Here is an 18,341-nt window from a genome sequence, read left to right as displayed (position 1 = left end):
CACTCCCACCTAGGTTTCCAGTGTCAGGAAGAGAAATCCCTATAACTTCCGGCTATGAAAACCAGTGGAGATTGTGGCTGAGTGAGCTTGAGGCTGGCTGTAGCCCAAGATGTTTCTCTACCCAAGCACAGACTTACTCATTAATGAACTCACTGGATCTGAGCTCCAGCACTGGGGCAGCAGCTTGAAAGGCGCCAGGAACATACAGGAAAAAACTACACTGTCTGACTTTAGGGCAAGGGCTGGAGGGGCAGCTTCCTTTTAGACAGAAGTGTTGGCAGAATTCATTGTCTTTGTTGAGCCCCCTGCCTCCACCTGGAGTGTAGACAGCTGCCATATCTGAGTCTCTATCAATCATGTTAACACTGTTTGCTCACACTGGATATTTCCTGAGACCCTGCCCCACCCAACATTTGGGCCTACCCAAGCCACTTTCAGTGGCTTTTCCGTGCAAATGGCCTATCTTGGCTCATGCTGTACAACTTCCTAAAATTACTCAAAGGTTCACAAACCCCAAACGAGCAGCATCTGGCCTTGGCATACCCAGTACCTCTCACTGAGCAGCCCCAGCCAGGCAGTAGAATCAGCTGATCTTGGTTCACTGCTTTGTCTCTCAAGCCAAGCCCAGCATGGGTGGTGACCATCTGCAATTGTTTTGTGGCTCATGCCAGGCAGCCTTAGGAAGGGCACAAGCTTCAGTTAAACTTGGCCTGTGGCAGAGCCCCTTCCAGGAGGCCTGGGGCCAGCACACCTGGTGGCTAGCTTTAGTTGGAATCAGAGCCACATCTAAGAATGATACATCCAAAGGGCAGTCTTGGCAGGTACTAGAGCCCTGCTAAAGTTTATCCTTCTCCATAGGGTCAGCCTCTGCAAAAGCTCCTCTTCTGTAGTCAGAGCCAGTCCTCATAACCAATCAGCCTGAGGGTCAATCCCTCCCATTTATGTGAAAACAGCAACCAAGCCTCAACTACAACAGGAGGGCACACACTTGTAGCACCCAGCTCAGGTGACTAGAGAAACTGTGCCACTGGGACCCACAGCATACCTACTCTATTAGGCCACTCTGCTAAGACTGGAAAAAATAGCAGCCCTACCTAATATAAGGAAACAAACACAGAGAGGAAGCCAAAATGAGAAGACAGAAACATGTCTCACTTGAAATAACAAAACAAAGCTGCAGAAAAAGAACTAAACAAAATGGAGACAAGCAACCTACCAGCTGCAGAGTTCAAAACTCTGGTTGCAAAGATGTTCAATAAACATAAGGGAAAAGTAGATGAACTCAGTGAGAACTTTAAAAAAAAAGATAGCAAACATAAAAATAGAGATATAAAAAAAGAATCAGTCAGAAACGAAGAATACAATAACTGAAGTAAAAAATATATTTGAGGGAATCAATAGTAGATTAGATGAAGCAGAAGATTGAAGCAGTAATTTGGATGCTAAGGTAGCAGAAAACTCCCAATCAGAACAGCAAAAAGAAAAAAAAAGAATTAAAAAAAAATGAGGATAGTTTAAGGGGCCTCTGGAACATCAAGCATAACAGCATTCACATTATCAGAGTACCAGAAGGAAAAGAGAGACAGTAAGGAATTGAAAACCTATTTAAAGAAATAATGACAGAAAGCTGCTCGAACCTGGCAAAGGAAATAGACATACAAGTCCAGAAAGCACAAGTCCCAAACAAGATAAACCCAAAGAAGCCTATACCAAGGCACATCATAATTAAAATGCCAAAGGTTAAATACAAACAGAGAATCTTAAAAACAGCAAGAAAAAAGCAATTAATTACCTATAAGGAAGCTCTCATATAACTGTCAGCTGATTTCTCAGTAGAAACTTTGCAGGCCAGAAGGGCTTGACATAAAATATTTAAAATGGTGAAAAGCAAGGACCTACAACCAAGATTACTTTACCCAGAAAAGTTATCGTTTAATATTAAAGGACAGATAAAGACCTTCCTAGACAAAAAAAAAAAAAAAAGCTAAAGAAGTTCATCACCACCAAATCAGTATTATAAGAAATGTTAGAGAGACTTTTTTAAGATGAAGAAAAAAATAAAAAAATATGAATAATAAAATGGCGATGATTACATATATGTCAACACTTAGTTTAAATATAAATATATTAAATATGCCAATTAAAAGACATAAGATTGGCTGAACAGTTAAGAAAACAAGACTCTTACACATGTTGCCTACAAGAGACGCACTTTGGATCGAAAGATACACACAGATTGAAAGTAAAGGGATGGAAAAAGTTATTTCATTGAAATGGAAACAAACGGACAAAAAGTTGAGGTAGCAATGCTTATTCCAGACAAAATAAAACAAAGGCTATAACAAGAGACAAAATTGGGTCTGTTAATCCCACTTCCGGGTATTTATCTGAAGAAACCCAAAATACTACTTTAAAGGAACCTGCACCTCCATATATTTATTGCAGCATTGTTTATAATAGCCAAGACACAGAGACGATCTGGGTGTCCATTAACTGATAAGAGGATAAAGAAGAAGCAGTACATAAATCCAATGGAATATTATTCAGCGATAAAAAAAGAATGAAATTTTGCCATATGCAACAACATGGATGAACCTAGAGGGGATTGTGCTGAGCAGAGTATTTCACACAGAGAAAGAAAAGTGCCACATAATTTCACTTACATGTAGAATCTAAAGAACAAAATAAATGAACAAACAAAACAGGAGCAAACTCATAGATACAGAGAACATTTTGATGGTTGCCAGATGGGAGGGGTACTGGGGGTGGCTGAAAAAGGATAGGGACCGAGAAGTACTAATTAGTAGTTATAAAATAGTCATGGGTTTTAAAGTATAGCATAAGGAATATAGTCAATGATATTATAATTACTATGTATGGTGTCAGATGGGTACTAGATTTTTCCCAGTGATCACTTCATAAGTTATATAAATATCTAATCACTGTACTGTACACTTGTAATGAATATAATATTGTATGCGAACTGTAATTTAAAATTTAAAAAATATATCTAAAAAAGAAAAAAAGAATGTCAGTGAATGAAGTTTACTCATTCAAAAATAAGTTTGGTAAGGCAAATTTGATTAAAAGGTTTTAGACTTTGTCTCACTTTATGAGAAGTGGTATAGCGTAAACCTTACAGTCTAATAGGCCTAGGTTCAAATTCTGGCTCTAGAAAATGCCAGTTGTAAGACCTTAGGCAAATTATTTAACCTTCTTTTTTTTTTAAATCCACGAAATATAGGTAAAACAGTGATTTTATAAAATCTTATAAAAATTATAGGAAATAGTAAATATTAATCTCAATATTAAATTAGTGCAAAATAGATGCATATTTTTTTTTACTTTTTATAAGCATTATGTTTAAGGATGATGTTTTTAATTATTAATTTCTAAAAATGATTTTTATTCTACAATCGACAAAATGCTATTGCCATTTTTTACTTAATAATATACTTGCAAGTTTTTCCCCTATGCATGCAACTTCAGTGTCGTATGCCTGTGTTCTTTCTGTTCCTCAAGTACATTATATATGATGTGACAAGTGTGGGGAGGAGGGGAAGTTTAAGCTACTCTGACAAAAACCTGTTTCTACTTGAGATTCAAGATGAAAATTGGTCCTCCTTGGTGTGACATGACACTTTCTGTGTGTCACTATTTACTGTGCCTGATGTTAGTAATCCACTTGATACCTAATACCAAATGGGCCACAATAAAATGTCACGATAGCTTAAATGAAGAGATGATGAGATTTTGCAGACTGTGTCTATGGGATAGATTGAACATTTATGATGATTTTTCAGTGATCTTAATGGATAGGGAAGATGAACTGGTAGAAGGAAAGGAACTGAATTTTAGGTTTTGGGCCTAATAGATCGAGTATATTTTAATATTATATAACCGAGAAGTCATCTATTCCTTTATTCCTTATTTTATTTATGTATTTATTTTTGGTTCTTTGTGAGCTGTTTTACTTTCTCCTAACACTTATTTGAACACATAATTCAGCATTTCTTATTTTTTTCTCTAAAGGATACACTTTTGCATAATCATTACTGAGAAGTGTAGGGTTTACTGAAGACCAAGGAGATATTATATCACACACGCCTAATAAGAACAAACAAACAAACTCTCTTAAAGCATCTACTTGGATGAACTCTAATTAATTTTATTTTTGTCCGTATTATTTTACCCCCATAGACTTTCCAGTCTAATGGGAGGTTCTTCTCTTTTCCATGTTTCCTCTAATCACTCATCTGTTCTGATGCAGAGTAATTAAGTTCAACTCGTAGCTTCCATTTCCATAGTCACATATAAATTTCAGAAGATGTTCAGGATGCAGTCTCTCTTTTTTATGGTACATTTGATATAGTTCATAAAAATATCCCTCCAAGTATGAATCATATTCCCCAAAGATTAATAGCCAGAAGCTCTTTTTAATCTTCGTATAATATTAACTACAAAAAAGAAAATAGTTTAAAAAAAATAAGTACCAATATGCACAGGAGGTGGGATTTGTATATATTCAATTTTAATATAAGTTGTTTTTGTAACATCCAGTTGTGATGTCTGTTAGAAATAGTTTTTTTATATATATATTATGGACAGGAATGAATTAACAACAGATTAATATAAGAGCGATAAGTAAGAAAGGAAGATAAATTTGGCAAATGAAACCTTAACCAAGTAATCAAGGCTAATATCATTGGAAATAAGCCATATCAATGTTATATACCTTCTGATAGGAGGTAAGGAGGAGGGAAATTGCTATCTATAATATTCTTCCTCATAATCCACAACCACAATCTAATTATTATCAAACATCAGAGGAGGGGGAAAGCCAAATTGAGAGACGTATAAAATATGGCCAATGTTCTTTAAAAGTTTCAAAGATATATATACATTATATATTTATTTATATATATATAATATATATGTCAACTACTGAAAAATGTTATGAATTAGAAGATGCAAAAGAGACAATAATTAAATGCAATGTTTTATTATGTATCGGATCCTGTAACAAAGGACATTAGTGGCAAAACTACTTAGTGGTAAAATCCAATAACTTTTAATATTCAGTTACCAGTGTTGTGCCAATTAAAATTTTTTAGTTTTAATAAATGTACCATGATTATATGTTAATATAAGGAAAATCTTGGTAAAGGATATCTGGGTACTAAACTCTTCTGTAAATTTAAAATCACTTAAAAATGAAAAGTTTTCAGTAATTACAATGTTGGTAAGTATTATTTTAAGGGAAGAGTAAGGTGCTTTGGGGAACATATGAAGTATCCAGAGCAGTGGCTGGCAAATTAGTGTTACAAAATTCTGCCTGTTTTGGGATGGCCTGAGAGCTAAGAATACTTTTAACATTTTAAAGGATTGTAACGAAAACAAAACAACAAGAAAACAAGAATACGTGATAGAGATCTTATATGATTTGCAAAACTAAAATATTTACTATTGGCCTTTTAGAGAAAAATGTTGCTGCCCCCTGGTTGCAAGAATCTAGAAATAACACTTGGATGGAGTAACCTCTAAACCAAAAACTGAGAAGTGGGAAAGAGCCAGCCTAGGTAAGCCAGATATGAGTAAGGTAGAAGGGTAAGATGCTAAAATGCTGGGCGATTTTCCAGATCAAATAAACTTTTGTGGGAAGGCAGAAAGAATGTGAGAGTACGGTCTATCTTAAAACTAGGAGTGGGAATAGTGACCATGTGACTGAAGTGCTTAATGGGCGTGGGGGGAGCTGAAGCCCCGTGTCAAAAAAACCCTGGATCTCCAGGTCTCTGCAAGCCCCATGAATGTATCCAGGCTTTATTTAAAGTATTTGGCAATATATATATGCTTTACTGTTGAATTGTACACCTGAAACTTACTGGATTTCATTAACCAATGTCGCCATAATAAAATTAATTAATTAATTAATTAAAAAATAAAAATAAAGCATTAAGATAGCTATACACTGGAGAGTGACATGATCTGTTGTGTTTTTAAAACAGATCACTCATGCTAAAATGTGGAGAGAGGAATGGAAGAGGAACAAGACTGGAGACCAACAGAATATTTAGGCATTTGTATGTAGTATTTCCTTGAAAAAAAAAATGACTTGTTCTGATAATGACTACGTGATAAACAAAACTGAGGAAATTTGAGTTTGATTTAGGAGGTAGAATTTGTAGCATTGCATATAGATAGAGAGGGAGAGAGATGACAATAATGATGTTACATGATCCTATGCAACTCTAAAATCTGGCTACTTCAAGTAGCGAGCACTGGCAGTGGCTACAGGAGGAGGAGGTGCATGACTTGGTTTATTCTGGTTTTTCCTACCTCAGAGTGCTCATCTTAGATAAAGACAATGGCTATTTCTCTAGGTAGCTATACCATGGTTCTTCATTTATTACTCTGGGCAACTACGCACCTCTAAGCTGAAACTTTCAGTCAAGAATTAATCGGAAAATGGAGGACAGGTGTCAGTTTAGTTTAACTGCACACTTTATTTAGTTATGTTGTTCATATCTTTTTAGTGAAATGTGATAGCCAAGAAAAATTAAGATATGTATTACTTTGTAAGGGGTATTCGGAGGTATTATTTCAAGTAAGAGTTTCCTATCACTCCAACTAAATTAAAATATTCTTGAAATATGTAATTTAAAATTTTATTTTATTTACACTCTCTTAAACTATTGAGTGAAAAAGCATGGTTTATTTAACTCAGCTAATAAACTGTGAAAAGCTTCACTCTTTAGCATTAAGTCATAAATATTTGCTACCGCTCACCTGGTGAATTTAACCCTGAGCATTAAAATTTAATGGTGTAAAGTCTAAATAGGAAAGAAAGAAAAAATAATAAAACTAAGAGGCAGATGAGAGCTAGCCTTTCAACCTCAAATTTAAAAAGAAAAGCCAACACTAAAATCCTTCTCATATGAAGATTTGCATATGAAGCGATGTTTTTAAAAAATGTCTTTTACTAAGGGATAAATAGAAAATGTGAAAGGTTAAATAATTTACCCTAAGAATTTAATTTATAAAGACAGCTCTGTAGTTGATCCAGTTGCTCTAAATTTTTATGTCTCCAAGCAGAAGATTGTGTGTGTGTGTGTGTGTGTGTGTGTGTATTGATATATCAGCACAACCCAAAGCTCACATGTATATCATTAACATCTATAATGATAATGATGAGATGATGGTTTTCAAAATACTTAGGAAATCTAAGTAGGCAGTAATATGAATTCTCAAGGAGATAAGAGGTAACTGGAAAAAAAAAAGTATGTCAAACTTTATTATAGGAAATATTCCTAAAATGTCTAAAGCCATGGAGGCAGATTAGTGGCTTCTTTTTAACAAAATCATGTCAAACTCAGGTCTTGCAAGTTCTCAGTGTCATCATCCTGAACATTAATTAATATTTAGCATGCAGTTGGAAATGTAGCAAGAAGGGTTGCAAGAAATTGTTTTTAGTAGGTCAAGAATAACTCTGACCAAGTCCCCAACTTGGATTAGTTTTGATTCAATATTAATAATATTTATCAAACACCTACTATTTTCTATAAGTTCTGTCACAGCATTTTGGATAATTTTTGTGACTCAGACATTTTTTGATAGTATCATTTTACTTATATAATAATTTATGACATATTTAATACCTTGAAACCATAAGGGGAAAATAAAACATCAAAAAGAATGACATTTTTGATATAGATATAACTGGGCCATTTTGGAGCTCTGATGATAAAGGAAAATAATACTCAGCATAAAGTGATAGTTTTCATAAACTTTGGGAAAAATTTTTTTACATACATATAAATAAAGTATAGCTATGATCTAATGACTAGAAACTTTAGATAAGAATATGATTAAACATTAATTGGCACCTCAGAAATAAGATTATAGTCACATACTCATGGATAACCTAAAAGAACAAATTACATTAGAACTATTTAAAATGCATAGTAAGCAAGCCCAAAAACCTTTTGCGAGATTCTATCCTTCCTCCCTCCCTCCCTCCCTCCCTCCCTCCCTCCCTCCCTCCCTCCCTCCCTTCCTTCCTTCTTTCCCTTCCTTCCTTTCCTTCCTTCCTTCCTTCCTTCCTTCCTTCCTTCCTTCCTTCCTTCCTTCCTTCCTTCCTTCCTTCCCTCTCTCTCTCTTTCCTTTTTTAATCATAAGAGAGGGTAGAAGAGATACCATATAACCAAAAAAGAATACAAGAGTGTGAAAAAAATATAAAAGAAGAATGTCAGGATGATCTGAGCTCAAAATAAGCTGTGACCTGTGAGAATGTTAAGTGTAAGAAAAACAATTCTTCAGGCAATATTTGTGGAGGTGGGTAAATAGAAAAGGAAGTGTAACGTGTTTGAGGCAGGTGTTATTATAATAAAAGTCAAAGAAAAAGGAGTTTATCCTACTCTGATTTTTCTTCCATTTTCATCATCAACTAGAATACTCTTCACTCTTGAGAGTGAGATAAATATAGAAAAGAGATAAAATGTCTAAATCGGGTATTGCAAGTTTTGATGTTTATGGGCATCTGAAAGATAACATAAATTAGAGAGACATGCAGGGTATCAAAAAATAGGGAGAGTGTGGAAATATAGATAACTAAGGACCACATCTGTATCCAAAAATATTTCTGTTCCTTTATAAAAAATAAAGATATATTGTGTGGAGACAATGCTGTCCAGCAACTGCTTCCTTTTCTGCTCTTTTATGTCAAAACATCTAGAAATACTTGTCTGGACTTTCAATTTTGGGATTGTAGTGTATAAAATGCCCTGAAAAAAAATATATGTATCCCTATACATAACATCCATGAATACTGAATGTATTATAGCAGACATTTGGGGATTTTTAGTTGTTTGGTTAGTCTATTTGGTTTTACTTTGTTTGTTTGTTGTTATTATTGTTTAAGTCATTGTTTACTGCTTAAGAAAGTAAGAAATCTCAGTGGTCACAGATTAGAAAGGAAGCTAGAAGCCAGTGGTAAATTAGAATAGATTTGAAGCTATTCTGGTTTCTATGCAGACACTGATAACTAAGATCATATTTTAGTGGTTGCTCAGACATCAGGAGAATTTACACACTTATCTAAAACTTGAACCCATCCAGTGAAATTCTCAGTGAAAAGACAGGATGGAAAAATTATTATATTGTCAAAGGGAGCCAACAGTCACCAAACTATCCTAAAATGAGCTATGGGTTCAAAAAGGTGTCATTTGAGGGTTAAGAAGCATTCGCCTGACCTCATATAGATATCCATTTATCTTTGCGTAGTCATGGATGCCCCCAGATAAATGTTAACTTAGAATGGCCTGCAAAAGAAAAGTCATGCTCAGCTAAACAAATGATCTAAAGTATTAGAATAAAGATCTCAGAAAAAGACACAAATGTTCATGTATCTGACATTGCAGACCATTGTTTAAAGAATGAAAAATTTAATAAATGCTACTGGGATAATATAATACGATTGATTCTTACCTCACATCATGTAAACAATTCAATTACAGGTAAATTAAATGTTAGCTATGACAAGGAAACAAAACTTGTTGAATAAAACATGCAATGGTGGGAGGGGAGAGATAGATGGGGTAAAGGGGGTCATATATGTGGTGACAGAAAGGAATCTAACTATGGGAGGTGAGTACACAGTGTAAATATATATATATGCCTTACTGTCAAAGTATACATCTGAAACATTGGATTTCATTAACCAATGCCACCATAAAAAATAAATTAATTAATTAATTAAAAAATATTTAGAGAGCGATAACTTCTGGAAATAAAAGGATTTTTTGACACAAAATACTAAAATTATAATGTCAGTATTGTTAAATTGACTATAGAATACAAACTTGATAACTGAAAAAATTAAAATACAACTATATTTAAAGAAAGATAATTACAATAAATTTAATCAATTTTGTTAACATAAAATATCATATATAAATAAAAACTTAAAGCAATAATTTAAAAACAAAGAGTATAACAAATGTGCAAAAGAAAAAATAGACAAACCCCAAAAGAGGATAATTGAATTGCTAATAAATATTGGTAAAGATGATCACCTTTACTATTAAACATTAGTTGTCAATTATAAAACATAAAACAATACTTTTTTATGCCCATCAAATTTTTTTAATTGTAAAAATTATAAGAATCGTCATAGGTATGCTACAATATAACTACTATACTTTACTAGAGGAAATTGGTGCAGTCAATACTACCTAAAATTTGGAAGAACTGCAAATATGAAAATGTATAGCAAATACTAGCAAATATGAAAATTTGTACATACTAGGACACAATAATCTAAAAATATAGCTTAAAGAAAATTTCATACATGTGCACAAGCTGACATTTCCAAAAAAACTTTTAATATTAAAAAACCAGAAACAACAAAAATATCAAGAAAAAAAGAATAATGGCTGTAACATATTTAATTTTAATAATTAACTATGGTGACAACATTAATAAACTAGAGACACATGTCAATTTTGGTACATTTTTTATATATTTGAATAGAATATATCTGAATAGAAAAAGGTTCATGAAAATATATACAACATATTTACCTTGTACACAATTTAAAATCATTTATAAAAGACTTTGTTCTTTTAATTTTATATGTCACAAGATTATAAACCAAAGCAGAGGAGTGGTTAAGATGTCATGATAGGAATTACACCTAGTATGCAAGGAAGCAATCTAAAGTATGGAGGATATTACGAAGTTCTATAAATTTTAATGTTTATTAAATTAGGTTAATTATGTGGGTATGTATTATATTATTTTGTACATATTTATATTTAATCAAATTGTAGTAAATACATTGTTAAAAAGAATAATTTAACCATCCAATCTTCATTCTAATGTTTAGTTACCATCTCTATATTAAAATTATGTTTAAAATCACAAATATTCTCTTAACTTCTAAATCAAAACTTAGCATGAGTTTTCAGCTGAATTTCCTTGGTAGTTTGTACATGATTGCTTCCTTCCAGACTCTTCGTTATATAAAAATGCATTTAAATACAAAACACTACCTTTTATAAAAAATTATGTGTGTGTTAACGTACTTTTCTGTGTTTTTGTTCCTTTCCATATTTTTCTCCACTGGAATTCCAAGAATATAAATAGATTACTTATTGCTAAGTTTCTATTCCTTATTTTTCCCCCACACCAAACTTTTAAATTTCTTATATTTCATTTTTGACTTCTTTTCTGTGTCTTCAAGTGTACTAATCTTCATTCTTTAGAGTCAAATCTACTGATAAATTCATTCTGTAAATTTGCTTCACTTTTTTGCATTGTTTTTAGATCTACATGTTCCATTAGTTTCTTTTTAATAATTTCCATTTCTTATAATATTATGTTCATTTTTTAAAAAATCCTTGAATATGTCTATAATAAACTTTGAAAGTATATATATTGTAATTCCATCTATTAAGGCATGACTTTTCTGGAGATGCTACTGGATGCCACAAATGTTCAATGGCATCTTTCCACTCTGGCTGACAGCACAATCTCTATATCATGCTCATCAAGCAGGCATCTTTTTTTTTTTTTTTTTAAGTTGTCAAAATAACAGATGTTGTCAAAGATGTGCATCGACCAACTGTTATATCCCCTCAGTGGAAATGTAAATCAGTGAGCTCTGAAAATTTGTCAATTCACAGCTCCCTGGTAGCCGTTCTTTACCCCCATAATTATTTGCCTGGCCCTATGTAGTTGACTCCAAACATGTACACCTTAGTATTCAAATAAAGGCCCCTCGGGAACTCTAAGCAGATTTCCGAAGCCTTGATAGTCTGCCCTGTAAAATCTACTCACTTCGACCTTCCTCTTTCTGTCTCCTGAACTCAGCAAGAGTGCCGTACATGCTTCTCCATGGCCTTGATAAAAATGTTATTCTAGGAACTGGTATAATAACAGGTTTACTTAATTTGTTCACCATATCATTGCGGGCATCATAGACTGTGCTTCCTGGTATACATTACCTAAAAACAATTATTTCATATTTTTGAGTTGTTTAGTTTTTTTGAGTAGAAGGACAGTTCAACACCATTTACTCCATCATGGCTACTCATTGCTTTTTAAATAAATAGCCTAATATCATTTAAAAGCCTGTTTAATAAAAAGAAAGCAGTCTAAATAACACAGACATTTTAGAATTGATTTAATATTTACTGCAAGTTTTATATCCCCAATTGTATTGGCGACGTAAAGCAGTAAAATCTCCCCCAAAGGAATTTGTAGGTAATTAGAAAGAATTACATAATAATAAAGTATATCGAGTATACTTTATAATCTCTAAATAGATAAAGTTACATTAAATCATATGTGTAAATATATTTGTTGACCTAGATTTTCTTAATTAAAAAAAAAGCTGCACTGTCTGCTGCTTATGAATCAAATAAATTCGTAAACCTCTTGAGCAAATGTTTCTTTTGATTTTTACCTGTCTGATTCACATCTGCCAAAAATTATAAAGGTATTAGAGTACTAATACCTTTAATAAATCCATATTATTTTAACAATCAAGATGCGTATGAAGTCTATATTTGAATTTATTTAAAAGTTTCAAGAATGTTTACTTCTTGAATGATTATTTCTATAAGTTTATTAGGAATGCTGGCCCTTGATCCTAATTCTTTGGTATTACTAATTTAACTGGAAGAGCAAAGTCATATTCAAGGATGCAGCTTTCCGAGAGCAATGCCTTGTTGAGACCATCTGGATGACATACATGACTGAACCTAGTTAAGGCCGCTGTATCAATATTTAGAGTCCTAGGGGACAAATATGGACATCCATTCATCCTTTAGATGCCCAAGACACATGTTGTATGTAAGCAACCTTGCTTATTACACCTGCCAGCTACCAATCTGAAATGATTTGCCTCTTTCTTCAGTCTCTCATTGCCCTCCATGTTCAGAGGCCAATTTCATAATTTTTTTTTTTTTTTTTTTTTTTTTTTTACTTTTTAGATGAGGCAACCCTTGGTTGCCCTCACAGATAGCAAGGACCTTTTTAGCTTTAAATCTCTTATTTTTTTTTTATTTTTTACACCTACAGCACCTGATCTTCCTAGATGGTCTCCCATCCAAGAACTAACCAGGCCTAACCCTGCTTAGCTTCCGAGATCAGACAGGATGGGAATTGTTCAGGGTAGCATGGCCATAGACTCAGACCAGTTTCAGATTTACTCAAGAAAGCTCTCAAGTTTGTGAACAAACAATTAATATTTTAGGATTTATATACTAGTATTTTTCTTTTTAATTTTTTAATATAAAAAAATGAAGCCATCTGAGTCTAGAATTTTCTTCCTAGCAAATAGTTTAACCACAAATTGTTTTATTTAATATGTACAAGATGTTTAGCTTACTTATTATCATTGAATGAGTTTTGGCAGTTTGTTCCTTTCTAGGTGTTTTTCCAACTAAAGTAAACTCCAATTTATTATCATAAAACTATTCATAATATTCACTTTCATCTCTCTCATTTCTCATATTCATAGTTTCTTAATTTCACTATCTCTGACTGGTGAATCTTCCTAGTCCTACTAATCTGAAAAACTGACTTTTGGCTGATTTGATTTCCTTTATTATCTTATGTTTTTCATTTTATTAATTCATAATCTTATCTATTTTTCATTTCTTTTGCTCATCTTGTGTTTAATTTTTTCTTTTTAATTTTTTAAGTTTATTGGGGTAACATTGGTTAATACAATCATAATTTTCAGGTGTACACTATCATTTGACATCTGTATATTCTATTGTGCTTACCACCCAAAGACCAGTTTCCTTCAGCTACCATATATTTGATCCCCTTTACCCACTTCACCTTCCCACTACCCCTATATTTGACCCCCTTAAACATATTTACTTCCTCCCTCCTCCCCTACCCCACTAGTAACCACTACTCTATAGTCCTCTGATAACCACTAGTCAATAGTCTATATCCATAAGTCTCTGTTTATTTGTTCTGCTCATTTGTTGCTTTTAGGTTTATATCTCACATATAAGTGATATCATGTGATTTTCAACTTTTTCTGTCTGACTTATTTCGCTTAGCGTGCTTATCTTGAGGTCCATTCATGTTGTCACAAATGGCAGTATTTCATCTCTTCTTATGGCTGAGTAATATTCCATTGTATATATGTACTAAAGCTTCTTTAGCCAATCATCTGTCATAGGGCACTTCAGTTGCTTCCATGTCCTGGCCACTATGAATAATGCTGCTATGAACATTGGTGTGCAAATATCTTTTTAGATGTGGGTTTTCAAGTCTTTGAGGTAAATACCCAGCAGTGGGATTGCTGGATCATATGGTAGATCAATTCTTAGTTTTTTGAGGAAACTCCATACTGTTTTCTATAGTGGCTGTACCAATTTGCAGTCCCACCAGCAGTGTATGAGGGTTCCTATTTTTTCACATCCTCTCCAACATTTGTTATTGCTTGTCCTATTGATAATAGCTATTCTAACAGGTGTGAGATGGTATCTCATTATGGTTTTGATTTGCATTTCCCTAATAGCTAGCAATGTTGAGCATCTTTTTATATATTTGTTGACCATTTGTATGTCTTCTAGGGAGAAGTGTCTGTTCAGGAGCTCTGCCCAGTCTTTGATTGGATCGTTTGTTTTTTGTTGTTGTTATTGAGTCGTATGAGTTCTTTGCATATTTTGGACATTAGGCCCTTAACAGAGGTGTTGCTTGCAAATATATTTTCCCATTTGGATGATTGTCTCTTTACCTTGTTGACAATTTCTTTTGTTGAGCAGAAGCTTTTTAGTTTGATGTAGTCCCATTCATTTATTTTTGCCGTTACTTGCTTTGAGGTCAAATTCATAAAATCCTCCTTAAGTCCAAAGTCCTTGAGTTTATTTCCTATGTTTTCTTCTATTGATTCCAGTTTTATATTCAGGTTCTCAATCCACTTGAGTTAATGTTGGTGGTAGTCATAGACAACAGTCTAGTTTTATTCTTTTGCAGGTGGCTTTCCAGTTTTCCCAGCACCATTTATTGAAGAGACTTTCCTTTCTCCACTGTATATTTTTGGCTTTTATGTAAAAAATTATTTGCCCATATAAATATGGGTTTACCTCTGGACTTTTGATTCTGTTTCACTTGTCTGTGTGTCTGTTTTTCTGCCTATATCATGCTGTTTTGATTACCATTGCTTTGTGATATAATTTGAAGTAGGGCAGAGTGATGCCTCCAGCCTCATTCTTTTTTCTCAGGATAGCTTTGGCAATTTGCCCTGGGACAAGAACTAATTTCTTTATTCATGTGGGCAATATATTTATAACCCCAAATATCCAGATCCTCTAAATTAGCTCTTTAAATTTGCATTTCATGAATCTGTGTGTTTATTTCTCTCACTCTGGTTTCCTTGTTTATTTTAACACTTGGAGATTTCCTTGTATTTGTTTAAAGTTCATCAATTAAAATAAATAAATTTGTCTTATTTTAGCTGGTAGTGCTGGAGAGAGGAAAATAAATATTAGCTATGTTATTGTTGAAAATTTTTTCATTTCATTTCATTGTGTTACTTTTGACATATGTTGGTTGTTTACATGGTATTTTATTTGAAGATTATGTATGCAGATTGAGGGAACTTTCTGACAATCTTGAACCTTCAACTACATAAATATATAAGACAACTCAACTTTTAGAAATTTGTCAGTATACCTGAGGATATTACATATACTGATTAGAGGACCACACAAAAAGTAGTGAGAGTAATTTCACAAGGTTAATTTTGGGAATATGATTATGGTGAAGACCACGAAGTATAAGAGCATGGGTAAATCAACAAAGGAGAGAGATGGAAATAAGAAGGGGAATGAATGTGTGACTCTAACACAAAGTCATAGTAGACTAGCCATATTAGATAAAAGCAGTAGGTGAAACTTGACATGATTTGTTCTATTTTATGTAGATGTAGGCTAAAAGGCAGAAAACCAAAGACCATGAAATCGGATTATTCAAATTCCAACTGCTTAAGGATCTGAAGCTAGCTTAATTAGTACATTTTAAAGCAATAATAATGTTTTCATTCCAAATGGAAAACAAAGCTTAATGATCTTATTACCTGTCTCTTTAACAAGTAAGGTTTCAAATACTTTAAAATGTCTATGAATCTAAGATACTTATTTCTTTAAAAAAGTCAGAGTAATTATAAAATAATTGGGGAAAGATAAATGTTCTGGAAAACATTATTTGATGAAAGATTAAAAAAAAGATAGGAACAAAATTAATTGGATCTTAACAAGAGCAAATAAATCCTACAATTGCGACACATTCCACCTCTAGGCAGACACTGGCTTGATGGCTAATTTACTGTATACAACTTTTCAATATAATTATTTGCACTCCTTCATAAACAGACTTGAAATTCTTACACAGTTAATGTTTTATGTGCCCAAATAACATTTGCTCAAATATAAATATGCATAACATAAAAGTAATTAAATGTGTTTATAATTATAAAATATATATACTTCTGTTTATATTTTTATAAATCTAATAACTTACACAATCATTTCCTCAATATGGTGGGTTGTAAAATATAAAAAATAAGTTTTTTATCCCAAAACAAACACAAGTATGATTGAGTCAAGCCTCCAGTAAGTTGATCATTTTAATGATTTTCTACTACCCCTCTAGTAAAAGAAAAACTAAACTTCATCTTCAATATATTCTGACCATACTTTAACCATCTAACATAATCTCCTTCAATTCCTATACTAAATATGCTCTTATTTAAGCCAATTTATACATTTACCCTGAAGTTCTTTTTTCCTCATTCCTTGTCTCCCACTCTGCTCAACATAAAAATAGCTTCTATCCTTACAAGTTCAGTTTAAATTATACCTCCCTGCTGGAAGACTTAAGACCTTCATATATTTCCCTTTTTGCTCAAGTCTTATGATAATATTAGACCATACAGTGAATCTTTTAATTATTATATATATTTTTTCTATTTTTCTCATATTTTAAAAACATTTTGTGGTGGCTGAAAAATTGACTCTTACTGGAAATTACTGTTTGACTATCACTATGGACACATAGGGCTTTGATTATAGGAACATAACATTCTAAACAAGCTTTCTGCTTCTGTAACCCTGCTTATGAACCTGACCTGTGAGTTGACAGGTAGTGAATAGAAGAAAGATAGCCCTTTGTGTTTAGACAGAATGAAGAAAAGGATTTTAGGCTTAAAAACCCTGTACCTCTACATTTCAGGGCTGCTTAATTTTGGGTCTGCGTACCCCTGGCAGACCCAGCTGGCGGAATAAAGAGTGTTTCCTGTAACTCACTCACTGAGTTCTGGTGGTCCGTGTGCCTTTCGGGGGCTGGCAGCTACAACAATTTAAATCTTCAAACGATTTTTAATTTCTTTGGAATTAGTCATCAGGTTTATTCCTTTTCTCTTCAAAGAGCATTATGCAGGAATAAAGAAAAAGTATCTCAAACATACTAGCTATCTGATTGATTGATTGATTGATTGTTGATTGAGAAATTATACACAGTGTCAGCCCAGGAACAAGACACTCCTAGACAGGTCTTTCCTAGATAACCCCGTGTATATTTTTGTTTTCTACTGAGATGGCTGAGGGGATCCAAACCTATTATCTTCATGAGCCCTCTGTGTGACTGAATACTCTAAGCTTTAGATCCTTTCTAGGTACTGGTAAAATTTGTGCTTGGCCCTTGGTTTTCTATCCAGGGCATGCTCTTCTGATAGTGTATCTCTTAATTTTAGCATTCTTTGCAGTTTTGATAGTCTGATGATTTTTAAAATTATCAAGCCCTGGTTCCTTTTTGCTTAATAATTGTCTCAGTTTATCCCATTTTATTATAAGCAGAAAGCCTAAAGCAGGCTATGCTCTGAACACTTCGCTTAGAAATCTCCTCAGCTAAATATCTAAATTCATTGCTTTAAATTGTGCTTTTCACTTAACTATAGGACACAATTTAACTAAGTTTCCACCTTTAAATAACAAGTAGCTCTGTTCTTCCATTTTTCAATAACATATTTAATTACTTCTGAATCCTCACAAACAGTACCTTTAATGTCTACTAACAGTCTCTTTGTTATGATTTAAGTATTCTCTATGATAATACAAAATTATCTATTGTGTCCCTCTCTTTTTTGAATCCTCACTAGAAGAGTCATTAACATCCATATATCTGCTAACAGTTTAAGGCAGTTTTAGTCATAGTCTTCAAAATTCTTCCAGCCTCTATCATTATCCAATTTCCATGCAATTTTCACATTTTTAGATATGTGTTAGAGCAGTACTAAAACCCATATTAGTTTCTTATTG

The 18,341-nt window shown here is 33.1% G+C and overlaps 1 pseudogene; it reads right to left on the bottom strand.

The window, feature by feature from the left end:
• Positions 1-13,071: 13,071 nt before the first annotated feature.
• LOC118606240 lies at positions 13,072-13,190 on the bottom strand (annotated as a pseudogene).
• Positions 13,191-18,341: the final 5,151 nt, after the last annotated feature.

The sequence above is a fragment of the Rousettus aegyptiacus genome, unplaced genomic scaffold, assembly GCF_014176215.1.
Source record: "Rousettus aegyptiacus isolate mRouAeg1 unplaced genomic scaffold, mRouAeg1.p scaffold_m13_p_7, whole genome shotgun sequence".
Classification (NCBI taxonomy): Eukaryota; Metazoa; Chordata; class Mammalia; order Chiroptera; family Pteropodidae; genus Rousettus; species Rousettus aegyptiacus.
The sequence above is the reverse complement of the archived record's forward strand: the minus strand, read 5'-3'. Positions and strand labels throughout refer to the sequence as shown.